This window comes from Eubalaena glacialis, chromosome 3 (assembly GCF_028564815.1).
Source record: "Eubalaena glacialis isolate mEubGla1 chromosome 3, mEubGla1.1.hap2.+ XY, whole genome shotgun sequence".
Lineage (NCBI taxonomy): Eukaryota > Metazoa > Chordata > Mammalia > Artiodactyla > Balaenidae > Eubalaena > Eubalaena glacialis.
The window spans coordinates 14,944,296-14,969,000 of record NC_083718.1 but is presented as its reverse complement, the minus strand read 5'-3'; the positions used below and the strand labels follow the sequence as shown (position 1 = coordinate 14,969,000).

General features: G+C 36.7%; 1 protein-coding gene across 1 annotated transcript in view; it reads left to right on the top strand.

Moving 5' to 3' along the window:
- The window catches only part of USH2A (usherin), a 795,289-nt gene that overhangs the window by 688,650 nt on the left and 81,934 nt on the right, over positions 1 to 24,705 (top strand). The gene's annotated exons all lie outside the window — the stretch shown is intronic.

Sequence of the window (24,705 nt, the reverse complement as noted above, 5' to 3'; positions counted from 1 at the left end):
TGTGTGGATTAGCGACTGTCTTGGCATTTTCCAAGGTGTGCTTTGGGTAGGTTAGGCATGGTGATGTCTCCCTCAGAGGGGCAGCTCCACATAGAGTAGCAGGAACAGAGTAAATAACCCAGTGAATGGTAGTTATTATGATCTGAAGTAGATTGATGGAGAGAGAAATCAGTACACGAAGATGTCATTGTGCTGGGGGCTTCCCTGGTGGCGCAGTGGTTGAGAGTCTGCCTGCCAATGCAGGGGACACGGGTTTGAGCCCTGGTCTGGGAAGATCCCACATGCCACAAAGCAACTGGGCCCGTGAGCCACAATTGCTGAGCCTGCGCGTCTGGAGTCTGTGCTCCGCAACGGGAGAGGCCGCGATAATGAGAGGCCCGCGCACCGCGATGAAGAGTGGCCCCTGCTTGCCGCAACTAGAGAAAGCCCCCGCGCAGAACCGAAGACCCAACACAGCCATAAATAAATAAATAAATAGATAAAACCCAAAAGTTTAAAAAAAAAAAAAAGATGTCATTGTGCTCATATATTGCGAGGGTTCTGTCTGGACTCAACCAGAATATTTTTAAAGGAAAAAAAAAAAAAAAAAAAAGAAAAGCTTTTCTCTCTTTATCCCCCCTTCCTTCCCTAACAACTCTTTCCCAGAAGCATGTGCCACTTAACAAATCACATTAGTAACAGAATGGTCTTGTGGCAGTTGACCCAAGAGTCCAGGTGGGGAAGGAAAAGGCAGGCTACTGGTTGGGAAAATTAGAATAGACTTTGTCTCCAAAGCTGACTTGCGATACTGAACTCACTTAACCTGTCACGTAAAGTTCACAGTGTTCAGGTGATGCCTCACTGAGCTGAGGACAGTGCTGGGTCCCAAACCAAACCTCATCAGGTAAGCCTGTGAGGTCTTCACTGGCTTTGGGGCACTGCCTGGGGCCACCTCCCCAGCATTCAAATCTGGAGCACTGACCACAGCCAAGTGGGTGAGGACACAGCCCCGAGGCCTGCCCTTGAGATGCCACAGAGCCGCTTAAAGAACGAGGGGAAGGAAGAACCAATCACTCTTCTGAGATTGTCTTCTAGGCTTTCTCTATGTAGGACCTGTGCCACCATCTTTTCTTACCTTATCCTGTGTCATTTCTGATTTACAAAAAAATCTTAATGTATACCTAAAATTAGCTTCCTAAATATTGCTGTGTACATTAAACTGTGACTAATGTTCTTCCTTTGTGACCGACCATATTCTAGAAATACAATAATAACACGTTTAGGTTGCGCATAGTAAGGGCCTCAGGAGGGCCCACCGATTTGTCCTTTCTGCCCAGAAGTACCTGGTCATCATGCCTCATGCCTTGGCATCCTTTTCTTAACAGAGTGATAATTATTTATTAGTGGAATATATGCTTATTATATCCAGAAATTAAAGTTGTGAGGGGCATTGTGCATCCAGGTCCCTGCGGCTGGATGGTCACATCTGTTAGAAATAAATCACTTTAAAAAATTATATTAGCCTCACAGACGGTCAAGAAATGGAGGGAGGCGAGGGAGGGGCGACTGGGGCAAGGAAGCTTGATTTTAAATCTTGTGAAATAGAGTGTGGTCAGTCTGCTGTCAGCATATTACAGCATTCAGACACCAACTCTGTATTCTGCTCTTTGAACCCCAGGTGGCCAATTAACGGTATGTGCTATTTATTCATTACAAAATAGGCAGGATAAATTGAATGGTTAGATTGGCTGATAAGAATTCTTAGCAAGGAGTGGAATAAAAGATGATAGATGACAAGAGACCCCTCCCCCCCAAAAAAAAAAATTCTTTGGGAAATTCCAGAAAAAAATCTGGAGTAATTTTCCTCTTAAATGTATCTGGAGTTTCAACAGGAAACAAGGAAATTTAAATGGAAAGATTCTCTTTGGTAAATTTTCTTCCTAAAATGTATTCTCTTTAATTCTCTCATTTGTGTTTCCTTAGAGTTTCTTTCCTTCCTAAGGCAGAAATACAGTCTTAAATTCTTCCCAATTATTAGTTTCATTAGGATGTTTTGGTGCCTCTTTTTACGATAAGCAATGCCATCTTGCAGACTCTCTGTTCATCAAGCTGCAAGTCAGCAAATGAGCCTGTGAGTTTACCTGATGTTGTGAATACTCATTTTTGCAAATATGAATGAACTTAAGCAGGGATTATAAACCAATCTATCTACATAATTAAAATTCCGTTTAAATATAGCTATTAAACATATTAACTTATGCATTTTCATTTTGTGGCCAAAGAGTAACGCTTCTACATAGCTGACATTTATTCCTATAAATAATGTTCTCTCTCTCTCTCTCTTATTTCAAAGGGTACATCAGAAGAATAAACTAGATGAGAGTGAAGTTTCGAGGGTTTTCTTTTAACTGATGCAGTAGTGACGTACCATGTCGTGTTACTAGATTGTATGCCTTGGGATCTATAGAAGCTTGTAGAGGTTTCCAGAAATAAGAAATCCTGACCTCACCTTCAAAGATCCAAAAAGATAGTATTAATGCTCTTTGTTTCCTAACTTTTAAATAACTTAGTAATTCTAATAGTTCAGAAAGATAAAGGTTTCCATCTGACAGCATCTAGAAAAAACGATTCAGTTGGGTACACCTTTGAAAGCCAAATATATCATTTTAGAAGTCAGTATTTGTCTCAGCAGTGACTGTCTCTGACTATTTTAGGGTGTGTGGTCTACTGAGTATTTTCATTTTTGAGCCCTCCCGCTGGGTACTCCGTGGAAAATGGTCTGACCCTTTTCTTTCCATGAGGAGAGTGCCCTCTGCTGGTTATGTGTATGTGCCACGTGCCGCTGCTAAGACAAGAAGCCGCCTGTGCATCAAACAGGTGAGCAGTTAAGATGCACCTGAGCATCTTAGGAAGGTTTTTGGAAAATCCTTGCCTCTTCTTATACTAGAATGATTGCAAGTGTGAAAGTGGCCAGAGTTCACATAGTTTTCTTTTTACTGCTGTATTATTGCACCCTGTTGGGGGATACATCTGAGCATTTCATGTGTCCTGCTTTTAAAATGCCCAGATGGTGACTACGTGCTCTGGTTTGAATTGGGCAGGCCTCATCTTTCATGCGCTGTAGTCTGCCTAGTTATCAGGGGGACACGAGACAAGGAAAATTCTTCCATTTTTCAGCTCCTCTTCATCTGTTTCAAGTCACCCACAGTGAATGATGCACTTGCACAATTGTTAAGATGACAGTCACCATGATAACTGAACATCGCTTCCCTGGGATGGGGAGTGCCCTGTGTACCCGGAGCTCCCTGCTTCCCTCCCAGCCCAGTACCTTTAGCGGTGTAACTGATTACTTGCAATCTTGTAAGTAACATGGGAGTGAGAGGCGGTGTAAATATTTTATACCTTGCCGAAACCACTTACATTTGCACTGGTCTTCTTCACTCTAGACTTTAAGCTTAACAGAGAATTTAAATCAAATCATTCAACCTGAGAAATAGTCAAAAGAACTAATAAAATAAATGTAACAGTGTAACTGGTTAAAATAGCCCAAGTGCATAATAGAGGTTTAGGATGATTTTGTGACATGCACATTTTACAGGGCTTTCGTCTCCAACTATATTCTTCAAAGTGCCATCTGGGCAATGACCATCGGTATCATTTTTATCAGTAATAGTCAGCACTTCCCACTGGGAAATTAGTCAAGGGGATGAGATTTTTTTTACAAATCATCCTTAAGCATTTATCTTCCAAAAAGCATTGTAGGACTTTGTCCATTACAAGGCCGGGACCTAAATGAGTTCCTTGTTCTTATTTTAGAACTTTATTCATGATAAGCTAGTGATTGGATTCCATTTGATTTTTCAGAGAAGAAAATGATATTGCTTTGTTTTCCTTCTTAGTAATAGCTTTTCTGAAGGCAGAATGTTAATATAGTCCAGTTGTCTCCAAACTTTTTAGAATGTGCACTCCTATAAATAACAATTTTGGGAGTACACATCCCCATTATATGTTTACTTATTTATAAATTATAAAATATGTACTAGTGAACAAATATTATTTATACTATGGAAGTAGAAATTTTTTTCTCATAATTTTATTTTATTTTATTTTTTAACATCTTTATTGGAGTATAATTGCTTTACAATGGTGTGTTAGTTTCTGCTTTATAACAAAGTGAATCAGTTATACATATACATATATCCCCATATCTCTTCTCTTCTTGCATCTGCCTCCCTCCCACCCTCCCTATCCAACCCCTCTAGGTGGTCACAAAGCACGGAGCTGATCTCCCTGTGCTATGTGGCTGCTTCCCACTAGCTATCTATTTTACATTTGGTAGTGTATATATGTCCATGCCACTCTCTCACTTCATCCCAGCTTACCCTTCCCCCTCCCCGTATCCTCAAGTACATTTTCTAGTAGGTCTACATCTTTATTCCCTTCTTGCCCCTAGGTTCTTCATGGCCATTTTTTTTTTGTTTTTTAGATTCCATATATATGTGTTAGCATACAGTATTTGTTTTTCTCTTTCTGACTTACTTCACTCTGTATGACAGACTCTAGGTCCATCCACCTCACTACAAATAACTCAATTTCGTTTCTTTTTATGGCTGAGTAATATTCCATTGTATATATGTGCCACGTCTTCTTTATCCATTCATCTGTTGATGGACACTTAGGTTGCTTCCATGTCCTGGCTATTGTAAATAGAGCTGCAATGAACATTGTGGTACATGACTCTTTTTGAATTGTGGTTTTCTCAGGGTATATGCCCAGTAGTGAGATTGCTGGGTCATCTGGTAGTTCTATTTTTAGTTTTTTAAGGAACCTCCATACTGTCCTCCAAAGTGGCTGTATCAATTTACATTCCCACCAACAGTGCAAGAGTGTTCCCTTTTCTACACACCCTCTCCAGCATTTATTGTTTGTAGATTTTTTGATGATGGCCATTCTGACCAGTGTGAGATGATATCACATTGTACTTTTGATTTGCATTTCTCTAATGATTAATGATGTTGAGCATTCTTTCATGTGTTTGTTGGCAATCTGTATATCTTCTTTGGAGAACTGTCTATTTAGGTCTTCTGCCCATTTTTGGGTTGGGTTGTTTGTTTTTCTGATATTGAGCTGCATGAGCTGCTTGTGAATTTTGGAGATTAATCCTTTGTCAGTTGCTTCATTTGCAAATATTTTCTCCCATTCTGAGGGTTGTCTTTTCGTTTTGTTTATGGTTTCCTTTGCTGTGCAAAAGCTTTTAAGTTTCATTAGGTCTGATTTGTTTATTTTTGTTTTTCTTTCCATTTCTCTAGGAGGTGGGTCCAAAAGGATCTTGCTGTGATTTATGTCATAGAGTGTTCTGCCTATGTTTTCCTCTAAGAGTTTGATAGTGTTTGGTCTTACATTTAGGTCTTTAATCCATTTTGAGTTTATTTTTGTATATGATGTTAGGGAGTATTCTAATTTCATTCTTTTACATGTAGCTGTCCACTTTTCCCAGCACCACTTATTAAAGAGGCTGTCTTTTCTCCATTGTATATTCTTGCCTCCTTTATCAAAGATAAGGTGACCATACGTGTGTGGGTTTATCTCTGGGCTTTCTATCCTGTTCCATTGATCTATATTTCTGTTTTTGTGCCAGTACCATACTGTCTTGATTACTGTAGCTTTGTAGTATAGTCTGAAGTCAGGAGCCTGATTCCTCCAGCTCCGTTTTTCTTTCTCAAGATTGCTTTGGCTATTCGGGGTCTTTTGTGTTTCCATACAAATTGTGAAATTTTTTGTTCTAGTTCTGTGAAAAATGCCAGTGGTAGTTTGATAGGGATTGCATTGAATCTGTAGATTGCTTTGGGTAGTATAGTCATTTTCACAGTGTTGATTCTTCCAATCCAAGAACCTGGTATATCTCTCCATCTATTTGTATCATCTTTAATTTCATTCATCAGTGTCTTATAATTTTCTGCATACAGGTCTTTTGTCTCCTTAGGTAGGTTTATTCCTAGATATTTTATTCTTTTTGTTGCATTGGTAAATGGGAGTGTTTTCTTAATTTTACTTTCAGATTTTTCATTGAAAGTAGAAATTTTAAAAGCAGTAGACATAGGTAAAATCATCATAATATTAGAATATTTGCTTAATCAGGAAATACCATCATTAGCTAGTACCTCAAGACACAATATACACTTATTAGAAGATTCATTGTTAAATACTGGATGTCAATCCATTTTCCATGTGGTCTCCTTGACAATATCAAATTTTTTTGTAAATCTCTGGTCAACTATGTTTGGACTATCAGTGCTTATATCTCATACTATGGCTGGTAAAGAGCTTGTTTCCTAGGTAAGAAATATCAAACTGGACTTTTACTTGTTCTTTATTATTTATGAATTTAAGTATTATATCTGAACCATGGTTTTTCATTCTTTCAGGAATCTTGAAAGTCACCCATGTTTCCAAACGTAGTATAGTTAAAACCAGATAATATAATTCATGAACCCACTTAGCATGGAACCATAAACTGTAATATAGCATGATGTGCTGAAAGCAAATAAACGAGATAAATATTTCCAGCTCCTCCACATTGTAAAACTCCCGTTCTTCCCTTTCCAGGGACTGATCCAGAACTTCATTTATTCATTCACTTATCCAATCAATATGCCACCTGGGTATGCAGCAGTGAATACACTTTCTTCTTGAGGCTTTTATTCTAGTAGGGAAAGACAATAAACAGGATAAGTAAGCAAGTTAAATATATATATGTATATGTGTGTGTGTGTGTGTGTGTGTGTGTGTATATATATATATATTGATATGGTATGATAAGGGCAATGGAAAAAAATAAATCATAGGTGAGGGCTCAGAGGTTCTGCACTGGCCTATCAGGGGAGTATTATATTGGCCAAGCATGGGACTGGGAAGAGTGTTGGCCTGTTGGGATAGGGAGGGTGGTATTTAACGTAAGGAGTCCAGGGAAAGCCTCACAAGAAGGTAACATTAGAGCAGAGATTTGAAGGAGAAAACCATGCGGTTAACTGGAAGAAGAATCTTAGTTCAGGAATGGGGATGCATATTCATATTCTGGGCTTCAGAAGTCTGGGTTTGGTCCCTGGGTGTTCCTTTAATTCCCAGGATCCATCGTATGTGCATTGACCTTCAGCCTAGGATTCCGAAAGATCAGGTTCAACCATTGACATCCCTTTGACAGGTAAATGCTTCGTTGCTTGGGGACTTAAGGCTAAACCACCAGGTGAGTTGTGTAATGTAGACATTTTCCCAGTTTCCAAATCTGCTCTTTGGGTCCATAACATTCACATACTGGTAATGAAGTCTTCCTTGAATGCCAGTCCTTCCTCTGGCTATCTAACAACCTTCATTTCTTGCCATACACTCTTCCAAAATGTCCTCATATTCCAGGTAAACCAGAATAAGACACATTCGTTGCAAAATAGAGAGAAGTCCTTTCCAATTACTATATCCAGCTTCAAGCCCAGGAACTCTTAACAATGTTCCGTATCTTTCTCTAGTTTTTTTCCTAATCCCGTTTTAATAATCTATAGCCCCAAAAATAAATGGTAAGTGTAACCACCCCAAAACATCATATATACAATATTGGGCTAAAAGAAGAGAATGCATATTTATATACATGACACAACAAAAAACAAAAACAGTACAGTCCATAGACTTTACTTCTGTAATAGGTCATGAGGCCAGTAGTGATATTTATGACTTCCCTTTCTCATCTCCCTAATGAACTGGGGTTATTCGGCTGATGAGCTCAATCAACCAAACTCATTTCTGAAGGATCTGAGTTCTTGGTGGTCTTGCATCCATAAGCTTGCAGTGATCTTCCATTAGCCTGGTGAGGTGGTCAAAAAAATGGAGGGAGGTTTCTGTTTTATCCTATCAATCACCCCAGCCACTGCTTTTTTTTTTTTTTTTTTTTTTTTTTTTGCCTCCTTGCCTAGTGGCAGAAGGTAATCCAAATGACGAGGCAACAAATTTCTAACTTCAATTCAGTGAAACCATTATAGAAGCATTTCTCTTCCAAATTAGCAGACTCCAGAGTCTCAGTTACAGTAAATAAAACTTTTGCAAATTGATCTTTAATCTTATTATATTTGAAAGGATGCCTCCCCTCCCTGCCTTTCTACCCTCAGTCTTCTGGGATTTCTGCATCATATGTGAAGGTCAAATGGTTAACTGTAAATTCTCTTCTGACTCCAAGATTCTAGGAATTTTTAATTTGTTTTGATTTGCTTAAATCTTGCATTGAATGATACTGTGCTACTCTTCTATCAAATATACTTAGTACACTTCCTACCTATTGATATTTAAAGCCCATCCTGTCTGTGGAGTTTTTTGTGACTGCTTGATTTAAGCCCATGATACGCTTCTTACATGTATACCTTTAGTGCTAGTTTCCATGTGTTTTTACAGTGTTTTCACAAATGTGAGTCTTGCACTCCTAATGGCTTGCAGTTCCAGAAATCCAAGATTTGCATGCTTTGTACTTCTTTTCCATTCCCTTTAGTGCCTAGCACCATGCTAGAAAGGAGTAGTTGTTAAATCAGTATTTGACTGTGGATTTGACTCTCAGACCATAAACCAATCTCAGCATTTTTCTTTGCTGAGATTTTTTTAAACAAAGCATAAAATCAAATTTATAAATAAATCAACTATATTTCAATTATAAATAAATAAGCAAATAAACAAGTGCCCTTTGAAATCCACGTACCCCCTCCCCTCCATTTCCTTAGCTGCTTCTATTAGCAAGGGTCTGATTCAGAGCACTTTTATTGAGTGCCACTATGTACCAGGCACTTTCAGAAAGGTCATCTGGTTTAATCCTCACAAAAGTCCATGAGAAATAGATTCACTGTTAGAAACAAAGACTCAGAAAAAGTAGGTAATTTGCCAAAGGTCCCTCTAGTATGAGTGACAGAGCTGTAACTTGAACTCCGGTCTTCTACACTGACTGCTTTTTTATTAAAGCACCTCGACTCTCAGAGTTTACCTCATTCCCCAGACATTAGTCACAGGGCTTCTCAGAGAATTTCCTCCTGCACTAAAGACATCATTTTTGGCTTTTTGCTAAGACAACCCAAGCAAAATGATAGATTGTAGAATAATTTTAATAATGCATTAAAAATACCAAACTCACAGCACACTGTCTATCCTCAGTGAGAAAATTTTTTTTCTGTTTTGTCCAAGGGTCTAATAAAATTGATTATGCAAAATTAAAAACAATCTTTGATTTGCCTAAATGAAAATAAGAACCACAACTTCTAGCTCTCAGAACCAATAAAAGTTGTTTTTACTTTTAATTAAGTATGCTTAGCTTAAGTACATTTTCTCTTAAGGTGTAATGACTAAACCGTGATCACTTCTTTTTGTTTATTCATTTAAAGTGCAAATAAAAGCAGATAATCAATAGATCATAATCTAAAACTAGAGGATTTACAAGTTAATAAGCTTGAGTCAATAGATATTCCATAACGAAGCCCTCAGTGCTGAACCTGAAATAATTTGCTTTGCACTAAGCTGGTTGACTTAATGCTTTAATTTAATTCCAATATTACCCGCAAAATCCAAAGAAAAGGGGAAATTTTAAATCCTATTAAAATGTTTTGAAAACAACAACACAATCATACCACAACTACTTCAGTGTGCCGCCAACGTCTACCGAAAACACCTGGGCTCTGATTGTTGATAACAGTTAACCCCTTTGGAGCCTGGCACAAACGAATTGTGGAAGATGGTCTACCTTTACCATATCTTTTCTTAGCCTCAAGTGTTATCAATTTTTAGTCTTATAACATCTGCTTTTCCTGACTTTCAGGCAAACTATTGGCGTTGTGTTTATTTGGAAGCAATTTTTCTATTCCCCTTGATTCCTCTTGAGATTATCATTCAGTCTGACATCCCATAAAGCAGAACAATAAACAGGTCAGAGAGCAGAGGATGCCTTTCCTGGGTCCCTGGAAGGAAGAAATGAGACCCTCTCCATATCAAGAAGTAGCATAGGCTGGCTTCCACCTTCCAAAGTCTGGTGGGACTAATGGGGGTACATTCAAGGTTATAAGCCCAGACTCTATAGTCAGAAGGCCTCCACTCAAATCCTGGTTCTGTCCCTTATAATTACATGACCATGGACAATTTGCTTCAACTGTCTTTACATCCATTTCCTTATCTGAAAATGAGGATAAGAGCAGTGTCTATCTCATGAGGTTGTTTTACGGATTAAACAATGTAATATACATTATGCACTTGGAAAATGCCTGCTGTATAGCAAGCTCTCAGTGTTATTAACCCTTGAGAAACTCTTTAGGAAAAGGATGAAAAAGTACACAGAACATATGCTAAGAATAACTTTGAAAGCAGCAGCTGCGCTGAATGTAGTGGTCAGATGTGTCTTTCGGCACTGTTTTGTGTGCACAGCCAAAGTCCTAATGTATTCCATTTGTTACCATCCTCACAACATCGTCTGTGAGTTCCCAGTCTGGTTTTCGTTTTGTGTTATCACTGGTCCCATTGTACCCAGAGTGGCAGTATGTTTCGGCTGCCCTTTAACTAGACCAGCTTCAGCTTTCTGGTCCCATCGTTGTCGCCAAGAACAAGTCAGTTCACTTTGCTAAAATAAACGGACTAGACGCTGTGCACTGGCTTTTTACCGTAGGGTACACTTTTCTATTCAGGAAGGATGCTCAGAAAAGAGAGAACAGAAAGCTCATTGATTTTTATGGTGAACATTTTTTCACATTTCTCCATCTCTCTCTGAAATCCCATGCATCTAAGTCTTACCATCAATGTAGGTGGCAGTTGTTACCTACTTGTTGTTTCCTGTGCCTGCACGAACTTGATCAATGCCGTTCACGCTCCTGTCACTTCAGTTGAGCTATGTATGCTGTCGGTACTACACACGTTGAGTTTAATTGCCACTTACAATGTCTTCAAAAAGATTACACCATGATTTGGCATTAAACTAAAAAGTTATTGTATAAACAGAAAGGCACAGAAGCAGCAGCTTAATATATAATTAAAAAAAAAAAACCTATACCCATGCAAGTCTAAAGGTGTCTTTCCACAAATATAAAACAAAAATTCCAAGTGATAAAAAAAGCATTGTATCTTCATTCAGTTGGAAGTATTTTTTCCTTTCTTAGGTATACATAAAATAACAGTGTGTCTTGGATTCCTTCAAATTCAAGGATTCAAAGAAATGAGGTATATTCCATGACAAATATTTTTTTAATTTATTTTACTGCAGTACAGTTGATTCACAATGTTGTGTTAATTTCTGCTGTACAGAAGTGATTCAGTTATACATATATATATATATATATATATATATATATATATATATATATATACATTCTTTTTCATATTCTTTTCCATTGGTTTATCACAGGATATTAAATATAGTTCCCTGTGCTATACAGTAGGACCTTGTTGTTTATCCATCCTATATATAATAGTTTGCACCTGCTAATCCCAAACTCCCAGTCCATCCCTCTCCAACCCCCTCACCCTTGGCAACCACAAGTCTGTTCTCTATGTCTGTGAGTCTATTTCTATTTTGTAGATAAGTTCATTTGTGTCATATTTTAGATTCCACATATAAGTGATATTATGTGATATTTGTGTTTCTCTTTCTGACTTACTTCACTTAGTATGATAATCTCTAAGTCTATCCATGTTGCTGCAATGGCATTATTTCATTCTTTTTTATGGCTCAGTAATATTCCATTGTGTATATATACCACATCTTCTTTATCAATTTATCTGTCGATGGATACTTAGGTTGCTTCCATGTCTTGGCTCTTGTAAACAGTGCTGCTATGAACACTGGGGTACATGTATCTTTTCGAATTATAGTATTCTCCAGTTATATGCCCAGAAGTGGGCTTGCTAGAGCATATGACAATTCATTTTTTAAGGAACCTCCATACTGTTTTCCATAGTGGTTACACCAATTTATATTCCCATCAACAGTGTAGGAGGGTTCCCTTTTCTCCACACCTTCTCCAGCATTTGTTACTTGTAGATCTTTTAGTGATGGTCATTCTGACCGGTGTGAGGTAGTACCTCATTGTCATTTTGATTTGCACTTCTCTAATAATTAGCAATGATGACCATTCTTTCATGTGCCTGTTGGCCATCTGTATGCCTTCTTTGGAGAAATGTTTGTTTAGTTCTTCTGCCCATTTTTCTATTGGGTTGTTTTTGTTGTTGTTGTTATTGAGTTGTATGAGCTGTTTATATATTTTGGAAATTAAGCCCTGACTGGTCACATCATTCGCAAATATTTTCTCCCATTCTGTGAGTTGTCTTTTCATTTTGTTTATGCTTTCCTTCGCTGTGCAAAAGCTTATAAGTTTGATTAGGTCCCATTTGTTTACTTTTGCTTTTATTTCTATTGCCTTGGGAAACTGACCTGAGAAAACCTTGGTATGATTTATGTCAGAGAATCGTTATGTTTTTTATTTTGGTGTGACATTGCCTAGGATTATCAGTACAGTAATGAATGGAGGGAATTCTGTCTTACCTGATTGTTATATTAATGGGAAGATTTCTCAGGCTTTAATATTAAATATGGGTTGGCTAAAAAGTTCGTTTGGGTTTTTCTGTAAGCTGTTATGGGAAAACTCGAACAAACTTTTTGGCCACCCCAATATAATTTACTGTATGATTTTAGTAAATGTTTTTTATCAGATTAAGGATAATTTCTTCCATTTTCACCTGGCTAAGAGGTTTTATCATGAATGGGTGTTGAATTTTATTAATTCTATTAAGATGATCATATGGAAATCAACTTTTCTGAGGGCTAAATCCTATACAGTCATGATATCTCTTTTAAATATACTGTTGGACTCTATTTGCTGATATTATGACTTTTTCATCTCATCTCAAGTGATTTTGGTCAATGAAAACACATTTTTCTTGTTCTTGTCCAATTTTGATATTTTCTTAATGACATGTCATGAGTTTGGTATGTGGCCCAGTTTACCTATTTTCTGGAACCCTTTGTCTATACATAATATCAATTATCTGTTACTTGCAGATTTAGTTAAAAGCAATAACAAAAAACTTCACTGGTAAAACTCTCTGGACCTGGGCCTTTTTGAAGTAAGGGGCTGATTTAGGGCTTTATTTATTTTTACTTTAAGACTGATTAATATATTTGAGTGCATTTGTTTAAGTTCTCCTATTTTTCTCGAATTGCCCACTTTATGTACACTTTCACATTTACTATTATAAAATTGTTCACATTTTCCTATTTCCAAGGATAACCTCGCCCATGAGGACTAAATGAGTATCTGCCATCCTAATACCCAAGACCCTCTGAAAAATATCATTTTGAGTTTATTAGCACCAACCTCCCTTTGTAAATGTCCCATACTACCTAATAGTATTATTTATTCTTCATTGGAGAAAGGCATTATCTTTTTCAGCTCAGCCCCCAAAGTCAGGGTATGTAAGAACACAAAAACTGTATCATATTCCATGCCCTATAGGTAAAAGCGAAAAATCATGCTCCTTATTATATGATCCAGTTTATATATATATATACACATATATGAATATACATATATATGTAAATACATTTCTAAAGACCAAATAGCTGACGTCAATAACAAGAAAGAATTTACTCAATTATTCAATGCATATTTATCCAGTACCTACTAGGTCTTCACAGCAAACATATACAAAGGTAGTGTTTATGAATTTAACTTAAAAGATGTATTTACATTCATAAGATGCTATGCCGTTTTTCAAAGTATCATTCTCCATATATTCTCCATATAAGCCAGGGTACTATGCACTAAAAATACCTTGTGAGTTATTCAGTGCTTTAGACTCAACCTTTTATTTATGCATAGCTTCCAGAATATTTATTGAATATCTTATGCATAGAAGCATCTTAGGATGCTTAGGATAATAATAAAATCTAGCACTTATTAAATTCCTACTGCATATCAGAAACTATTCTACGAGTTAACTCACTAAAATTTACAAACTGAAAAAGATAGGTACTATTACTATTTCTTTTTTACATATGAAGAAACCAGGGTAAAACAAGGTTAGGAAACAGTCCTGACATAAAACGTTTCGTTCACTTTGCGGTGGGAAGACAAACAAGTGAACAGACAGATATAATACAGTAGAAGATCCATTAATAAAGGAATTACATCTATGAATAAATTCAAACCCATTCTCTCTCACATGGAGCAATGCTTTTGACAAAGAAATTTGGGACAACTTGTTTCAAACAAATAATTTTAATTTTAATTGAAAAGAGTGTGTACATATGAGTTGGGAATCTCAAGTTCAATTGCAAATCTAGTGTTGATGGATTGTAGGATCTTGTACAGGTAATTTAGACCATTTGAATTTTAGTTTCAACTACAAAATTAGGCTGTTGGAGTAGAGTCCAGTTATGATTTTTTGACTCTTTACCCTTAATTAAAAGTTTGACTAATAGGACTTATGTATACATGGATATTTCATATTTAATCACAAGTACTATGAGTGTGTCTATCAAAAGTTGGAAATATAAGACTCCTTTCTTCATTGCATAAAAGTTCAAACAAATCTTTGATTAATCTTTAATTGGAACTGTCAGTTAAAGCCAAGTATAATGCAGTTAAGTGGTACAGTATAGTTCGTGAACCCCTTAGAGTCCCAGAAACTTTTTCAGGGATCTGCCAGGTCAAAAATATTTTCATAATAATATGAAGACATTATGTGTCTTTTTCACTCTCATCCCCTCACAAGTGTACAGTGGAGTTTTCCAGAGGCTACATTATGTGTGATGATGCTTTTTCTCTGCTGGCTAATAGACTATGTGCTTCTGTGTTCTTTTCCTTTAATATTCTCTCAATTTTAATTTTTTATATAGCAAATATTGGTAGATATAAATCACAGAAACAAAAGCTTTTGGGGATCTTCTATTATTTTTAAGAAGTAGGGCTCCTGAGACCAAAACATTAGGACCACTGATGCAGTTGACAAGAACATTTGAACTCAATATAGTACAGGAATAAAAGCATAACCCTGCCACTTACTAGAACTGTGACTCTGGGCAAGTTACTTTTCTAAGCCTCAGTTTCCTTATCTGTAATATTACCACCCTCAGAGCTTTGTTGTGAAGATGAAATGAGATTGTGCATGTAAAGTCCTTTTTACATCAGGTCTGACACAGTAAAAGCAAAAACTTTGATCAAAAATAATGATCCTGTCTTAGGAAGGACACACAAGAAAATGGTAAACTGATAACTTTTGTCACCATTGGGCAGGGAACTTGTCATTGTATCCTCTTCACATGGAAGTCACAATTTATCAAAAGTAATGATTTAATGAAAACTCTAAAAAAATGTTTTAATTACCTTGTTCCTAATAGATAAAGGCCTTGTTCATTTCTGATGAAACTTTACTGTTCCAAATTTTATCTCTGAAAAGAGCTTGACGTACAATGATGGTAGCTCTTAGTATAAACATTGTTTTGCTGTGGAGGCTACAGCCAACTCCCAGTTAATTGGCTGATACCCAAGCATACTCGTATCACTTTGCCGCACACAGAATTTTAGCTAACCTAGTTTCCACATGCAAAGTGAAAAGGAAGTCCTGATTTCTAAAAAATAGTATACCTCTCCTACATCATCAATCTCTCTCTCGTTATTGGAGAATTCCCATCAGTATACACACATGCTCTAGCATCTCCCTTGTTTTTTAAATGTGATCCCACAGGCCCCTCCAGCTACCATCCTATTTCCATGTTCTCCTTCACAGCCAAACTTCTCAGAAGACTTATGTTACTATTCTGTTTCTACTTCTACACATCTGGTTGTCCCTTCCTCCCACTCATCGGATTTCTGTTGGCTCTACTTCCAAAGTATAAGTCCACTCAGTTAGTTTCATCTCTGTCATTATCACACCACTCCAAGCCACTATCAGCCCTCCCTGGACTTCTGCAAAAGCCACTCCCTCTTGACCCCCATTAGCTACTGAACTGTGTTCCCCCAAAATTCATATGTTGATTCCCTAACCCCCAATGTGACGTTATTTAGAAATAAGGACTATAGGGAAGTAATTAAGGTTAAATGAGGTTGTAAGAGTGGGACCCTAATCTGATAGGACTGGTGTCCTTATAAGAAGAGGAAGAGACACAAGAGATCTCTCCCTCTCTCCATGTGCACATAGAGCAAAGCCATGTGAGGACACAGCGAGAAGGCAGCTGTCTAGAGAGGCCTCACCAGAAACCCTGATGACACCGTGATCTGGGTGTTCTAGCCTCCAGACTGCAAGAATATAAATTTCTGTTTTTAAGCCAGTCTGGTATTTTTGTTATGGCAGCCTGAGTAGACTAATACAACCCCCTACATATATTTTTCACACAGCAGCCATAATGATCTTTTTTTATTTATTTATTTTTATTGAAGTACACTTGATTTACAATGTTGTGTTAGTTTCAGGTGTACAGCAAAGTTATTCAGATATATATAGATATACATATATAGATAGATAGATAGATATACTTTTTCAGATTCTTTTCCATTGTAGGTTATTACAAGATATTGAATATAGTTCCCCGTGCTATATAGTACGTCCTTGCTGATTATCAATTTTATATATAGTAGTGTGTATATTTTAATCCCAAACTCCTAATTTATCCCTCCTCACTACCTTTCCCCTTTGGTAACCATAAGTTTGTTTTCTATGTCTGTGAGTCTGTTTCTGTTTTGTAAATAAGTTCAGTTGTACCATTTTTTAGATTCCACATATGTGATATCATATAATATTTGTCTTTGTCTGACTTACTTCACTTAGTATGATAATCTCTAGGTCCATCCATTGCTGCAAATGGCATTATTTCATTCTTTTTTATGGCTGAGTAATATTCCATTGTGTGTGTGTGTGTGTGTGTGTGTGTGTGTGTGTGTGTATATATATATATATATATATATATATATACCACATCTTCTTTATCCATTCATCTGTCCATGGACATTTAGGTTGCTTCTGTGTCTTGGCTATTGTAAATAGTGCTGCTATGAACACTGGGGTGCATGTAGCTTTTTGAATTAGAGTTTTCTCCAGATGAATGTGCGGGAGTGGGATTGCTGGATCATATGGTAACTCTATTTTTAGTTTTTGAAGGAAGAATGATCTCTTTAAAACCTAAATCAAATTGTGTCACTCCCTTGCTTAAAGGCCTTCAATAATTTTCCACTGAAATTAGCATCAGACTCTAACTCTTACCTTGGCCTAAAAGATATCCACCATCTGGCACCTGCCCATCATTTTGACCGTACCTCGGGCCATCCTCCCTCTCACTCACAGGCCTCACTCACACTAGCTTCTCTCTGCCAGCAAAAATCTCAAGCTCATCCTTCTGCCTAAAAGTTCCCCCCTGGTTTTTCACATGGTTTCTTCTGTAGTCTTGCCTACATGGAACTTCCTCAAGGATCTTCACCCACCATTCTTAAACCAAGACTCAGTCTTCCCCACCACCTAAAAAACACTAGTTCATCACTCTAATTATTGCCTTCATAATTTGTCACAGCTTCTAATTCTCTCTGTCTCTGTCTCTGTCTCTGTCTGTCTCTCTCTCTCTCTCTCTCTCTCTCGCCCACTCACTCCCTCTCTCACCATTTTGCCTGTATAAATGTAGGACTCCTTACATTTTTCCTCCTTACAATGTAAGACTCAGGAGGGTATGTCCTTGTCTCCCGTGCTTTCTGCTGTGTCCTCAGAGCTTAGGAGGGTGCCTAGTACACAGGAAACCTTCAATAAATATGTGTTTAATCAAGGATTGAATAAACATAAGACTGGCTGGAATGAATGAAATTCTGTTCAATGCAGTTTAGTACAGTTTTACTAGTATTGCCATAAAATAGATTGCCAGAGTGGAATTGCTGGGTCACAGAGTATGCACATTTTTAATTTTGATAGATCAGAAGGACTGCTTTTTAATATTTAGTGTGACTGATTTGCCACTTTAAAATTTAATTAGCACAAATTTAATTTTTTTTCCTCTTCTCCTTTGAAAAATGAGCCATTTCAAAACCTTTCTTTTTCCTCCCCAATGTTTTTATGGTAACTGAGGCTTCATCATTCATTTTGCAAGAACCCTAGCTTTTGTTTTATATTGATAGATTAAATTGATAGAGCCCATTTATCTATAAAGAAAACTTCTGTGAGTTGAATCTTCTTTTTGCATTGACCCCCGCATTACAAAATGAATGATATACTTCAATGAGAGAAAAAGATACCCCCTTTTTCACATGTCATTCTTCTTCTCTGAATGTAGATATTTGTGGAAGACACAAAAGTACACACAGCACTAACACATGAAAACTCTAAGCTGAACGTTTTAAATTTGAAATTTACAATTGTTACAACAAATGACCCCTGACTAATCAGTTATATAACAATACATATCACAATTACTTAACGGGAGGATATGCATTTATACTTTCTTGAAATCTTTCCAATTGAGCCCTCTGACATTAGTTAGAACCCATAGCTAGGAATGCTTTCACACTTGTTTGAACTTTTGAATTAGCTTCATTCTATTTTGTTGTCATCAACAGTATCCCTAAACTTTTCCAGCTGCCTTCTAGCTGTTTAATGTGTATAAAGTATAAGGGTATGGATGGTTCCACACAAACATGTCCCCACTACCATCAAAAACCATAAACCAGGTACATGTGATTCAGGACAGAGGACAGTATAATTGTCTTCAATTCAGTCCAGCTGTTATAATCCCCACCTTGACTTCAATCAAAAGACAAACACTGTATAAAGAATAATTTCAAATTTTGAAATGGAGCAAATATTCAATACAATTTTTTAAATCTTATTCCTTTTTTTAAATGTTATCATGTTTTAATTTATAGGAGCAGAAATTTTGTCTCTGAAGATTATGAGCTGAACAGGCACACATTTGGCCTGATTATATACAGTTGAGGAATAATGGCTTCCACCTCTTTGTACAACTTCCATAGTCACTCATGTATAATATCTGTGACCATGGGCATTTTTATGTCAACATTATTTACAATGTTCCAATTGTAAATTTACAAAGTATAGCATATCTGTTTTTTCTCTTTTTTTAAATTGAAGTATAGTTGATTTATAATGTTGTGTTAGTTTAAGATATACAGCAAAGTGATTCAGATATATATACATGTATTCTTATACATATATATATGTATTCTTTTCAGATTCTTTTCCCTTATAGGTTATTTAAAAATATTGAGTAGATTTCCCTGTGCTATACAGTAAGTCCTTGCTCGTTATCTATTTTATATACCGTAGTGTGTATATTTTAATCCCAAACTCCTAATTTACCCTTGTTGTTCATCTATTTTATATTTAGTAATTTGTATCTGCTAATCCCAAACTCCTAATTTATCCTTCCCTGCCTCCCTTTCCCCTTTGGTAACTATAAGTTTGTTTCCTATGTCTGCGAGTTTATTTATGTTTTAAGTTCATTTGTATCTTTTTTTAAAGATTCCACATATAAGTGATACCGTATGATATTTGTCTTTCTCTGTCTGTTGTACTTCACTTAGTATGATAATCTCTAGGTCCCTCCATGTTGCTGCAAAATCTTATTCCTAAGAAAATACTCTCCTATTACCTTTTACATGGCAGTCTATACTTTATTGGCTGAATAATAATTAAATGAATGAATGAATTCATCTTAACAGATTTATTATTTTATCAGTCACTAACCATGACCTACACCCTGACAGGCAAAATTTAAACGTTCTTCCATTATTCCTTCAAATTGCATGGTAGAGTTCTGTTGTTCATTGTTTCCTAACAAATGTAGTCCAGAACCTTTAGGGTGACATTCACAGCCCTGTCCAATCTTGCCACCAGTCTCTTCCCTTCCTTAATCCCCACTATTGCCCTATATCCACAACCCTTCAGCTACGTTCAACTCTTAGCTCTTTTCCAAATGTATCCTGCATTTTTTCCTTCTGTTCTTTCTTCCAATCCCTCACACATTTTCATCTACTCAAACTCTACATCTTTCCTGTCCTATATCAGATGCCAACGAAGTTTTCCCCAGCTCCTCACCTCCTTCTTTCCCAATTAGAAGTATCTATCTCTTCAGTATTTCCCTGATTTCCCTGGCACTCAGTATAACATCTACTGCACTCTGAATTGTGTGCATCTGTATATATTGTTGATCTGCTCTATTAGATTATAAGCTCCTAAGCGTCAAAAGCCTGTGCTCTCCATCTTGTATCCCCACACCAACTTCACCGAATCTTGTACATATCAGATGCTCAAAAGGATTTAAAGAATTGAATAGAGCTGCTGGCCAACAATACTAAATGTTTCCCCTGACCATTTTGGCAGCTCTGTCTTGCCATTTAGCAATGCCACCTAACATAGACACACTGTTCACACACATGACAATAGATCATGAACCCAAAGGGTATTTTCTTCTACCTTTCTTTTTTTTTTTTTTTTTTTTTTTTTTTTTTTTTTTTAAACATCTTTATTGAAGTATAATTGCTTTACAATGGTGTGCTAGCTTCTGCTTTACAACAAAGTGAATCAGTTACACATATACATATGTTGCCATATCTCTTCCCTCTTGCATCTCCCTCCCTCCCACCCTCCCTATCCCACCCCTCTAGGTGGTCACAAAGCACCGAGCTGATCTCCCTGTGCTATGCGGCTGCTTCCCACTAGTTATCTATTTTACATTTGGTAGTGTATATATGTCCATGACACTCTCTCACCCTGTCACATCTCACCCCTCCCCCTCCCCATATCCTCAAGTCCATTCTCTAGTAGGTCTGTGTCTTTATTCCCTACCTTTCTTGTACTGTCAGTCGATCTTTCATTCTGGAGCAACTCTGCATGTATGTGTGTGTCATCAAAAAATGTCTTCTTTGTCCCACCAGCCAGGAGCTCTGTAGACAGGGATGGCACCCATAAAGTCAGTATACATGTGAAATCAGTGGAAATTTTCTGACTGTGTTAACATTTTGCAGGCTTGGAAGTCCATGCTTAGATAACCATGGATAAGCACTCAAGGTTGATATTTGGGGTTGGGTAACAAAGAGCGCATTTCTGTATTAAGACTGATTGGATTTTTACAAAATAAGTACTAGATAGAAATATGTTGATGAACTTTTGGAGAACTCAAAAATTAACTTTATGAATGGGAAGGAATATAGATTGACAATGCCTCAAATTATCTGGCTTTCAGAAATCTAGAAAAATATTTTGTGTTGATTTTTTATGCACTAAAATATATAAAAGTCATCCAATTGACTGGATGTACTTGGCTCAAAGCCATGAATTTCAGGTGATGCTAAATGAGAACTTTTCTTATTTCTCATGTTTCAGTTGTAACTAAACCAGAAGCCTGTCAATAACCATTCCTTTATTTTATCATTATGACAAGATAAACTGTAACTTATGATAAAACTGAGAAGCAGCATCCAAGTGGTTCAACTGAAGAAAACAAAAGTTAATATATTTAAATCTAGATTTCCCTGAAGCTCTCTGTGCAAAATAAGCAAACTTTCAATATGAGGTATTCTCTGGGTCTTGGCATTCATGAGAATTAAGGAGGCAAAGGAATCCTACAACCAGGTTAGGATTTATAAGCAAATAGTCACCCATTTTTAAATACGGAGCCCAAGATAAGGGGTGAAGCCAGAAAGAAACCCCATTGGATGGAAATGAAGTTGATGGTGACCAGGAAGATTAACCCCTTCCAAAATGCAATAAGCGCACATAAGACTCTGTTGATGAACACAGCAGTGCCGAGACATCACTGTTTTAGTTCATTACCAGGAGCAGGGTAAAAAGAGTCCTTAGGGCCAAGGTAAATGGGTTCAGTGAAAATGCACCTTAAAGACCAGAGGGAAGGCTCTGGAAACTACTGGATCATCAGATCAATGGACTCAAAGATGACTAAGTTAGGTTGCTTTATGCAGTTTAAACATTTGTGCAGGGAGTCTCCCCACGCAGCCTTTTATTGACAGCTACAGATCAATGGTAATTTTTGATCATTTTCAACCTACATAAACCTATTGACCCCATGGCCACCTTTGGGGCACTTCAAGTAATCAAAAATAATCAGAGGAGATGGTGTAAAATTGTCTGACTGCCGAAGACTCCAAGTAGTTTCACGTGCCCCCAGGAGGAGAGTTGAGAGGTCAAAGTGTAGTTCAAATTGCCAGCAGAACCTCAACTGGCAGAGTGCTCCAGAGAGTCTTGTCTTTATGTCTCATAAAAGGACTCACTGATTTGTATCCAGACTCTGACTCTCATGCATATCAGTTTAAAGGCAAAAAGCTTAATTCTCATTGGAAGTATTAGATTGCAGAGAACGGATTATTCCTGTTTTCCTTTGTTGAGTCATTCTTTTCTTCGGCTGCCTAACAGAAGTGGTTAATATACTTTTAGAATTAAAAAAAAATTAGGAATATTGTGTGGCTGTAGACATGGACAGGACAAAGACAAAAGGGAAGAAGGTATAAGTAGGTAGCCCAAAGGTCAGGGATAACAAAAATATATATATATCTCAAAAGAATCAGTAGGACAGAAAAGGGAAATAACAAACAAAACAATGACAATGAAAAGAAAAAAGTAAGAGTATTGAATCAAGATAATCTCCAGAGGGAAGGAAGAAAAGGGACAGCAGCAGAGCGAAAAGAAGGAAAAGTTTTTAATGAGGACTTTTCCCAGTCAGTGGGACAGAATGCTCCATCCCCAAAGGAAGGAATGGAATCCAAATCATGTAAGGTCAACAGTGCTCAAGCAAATATTCTGAATTTAAGGAAAATCACAAGTAACTGAGTAAACAAACAAGGCTCAACCCAATCCATAGAGTGAACTGTGCCCAGATTTTACAGGTGGATTCTAAAATAGTGAACTCGGGTTAGAAATCCATTCAGGGAAGAATAATATAAAGGATTTCCTAAAATGTCAAAGAATAAATCGGTTAGGGATTGTCTTGCCATTTTGAAGTTTTCTTTATTTTTTATATGGACTTTACTAAATATTGACAAAAAGTATGGCTGTCACTGAGGTTTATTTAAAGCATGTGTGTGTGTGTTGTAGTTTTGCAGAAATAACAAGTTGACATAATATGAGAACTTGTCTCCGTATAAATTTATGATATAAAAATTCTCCTTCACGTTTCCTGTACATTTATGATATGTGATTATTTCTATTTTTTAAGAAGATATATAGACCAAATTAAGCAAAACAACTGTTGTAATCACCTTTTGTAGGAGTCTACATGTAAACATTTCTGTGTCAGGCATGCATGAACTTCAACTTGAGACCTGCAGGTCATATTTCCACATTAGTTGGTGGAGGTTTTGAAGCCAGAGCATTTTCAATACTTCTGCTTTCAAGGATCTGGCTATAAATGTTTATTAAAAGAATCTATAATGAAATCAGTTTTGTTATTTTTTAAATGGTTGCCTGGAGTGTGTTGGATGACTGAATGTCAGTTGTTAATCATTGAGCACTCATGGTATCCAAAGTGCTTGATAGTATTGCCATCTAGGGGCTGAATGGAATTCTCAGCTCTGAAATAAACTGTAATTGAGCAGGTGCTGCTATTGACAATATACATATGTTTTTGCTTTATAGCCCACATGCTTTTCGTGTTTCTTATGACAAAAGCTACCTCTAAATGTCCCCCAGCAGCCTACCTATTTTTATATATAATCTGTTAGAGGTGATTACTATTTGCTTTGGATCTGATGCTTTTTTGGCATCTATTACTGAATATTCTGAACAAAGAATTGTTCTTTTTTGCATTATTAATCTTGCCCATGTTTGCCCTATTTCCACAGAAAAGGAATCATTTATCAGAAAAGAATGTTTGTAATCGGGACTTGTAGCATATTCAGCTTTAATATTCATTATGGTCATTCTATTTCTGTGCTATATTTATCTAAAAGACCAATCCAGTGTTGTTGGAGAAATAAGTTTTAAATATTTATGATCTAACTTTTAATATTTTAAAAAAGAGAAATTAGTATTTCTGTAAAATTTTTTTCAGAGTCTGGTCGCTTAGCAAATGTTTAAATATTAAAAGATTTCAAGAGTTCAGCATGTAATATCATAATAGGACCTTACTGAAACAGGAAAATTGACTTTACAAGTTTTTGATAAGTAAAGGAAATTATATTTCCTCTGCTTGTGTTTAACACATAATAAGAAACATTAACTAATAGAAACTTATAAAACTTATAACCAAGAATGTGGGGAAATGGTGTCAAAAATTATTTCTACGGTGTGTTTTGGTTTTGTCTAACCAGTTTTTTTGGAAAGTGGTTCAGTTGGATTTTGCCACCTGTTTTAGATTTTATTCAAAATGAGATTTGGATGCCCTCAAATTAAAAAGAATTTCCATACGCATAACTTTGTCTGGTGCTTTCGGGTACCTACTCTCAGAAATAACTTCCTCTTCTTCATCTCATATTCCTCTTCCTGTGCCCACCAAGAAAAGGACAATTGAAGACTATCTGTCACATTTAAGCATCAAATAAACCAAAGCTGACCTCACATACCATTAAGTGTATATATCCTATTAAACCAGTAAAAACTTCTTCGTGATTATTCACGTCCAATGGGTATGGTACACAACAGAAAGTGTCTGTGTGTGTGTGTGTGTGTGTGTGTTTACCTACACATTACTGGTCCACTTGCAGACATAATTCCTATCTGTAA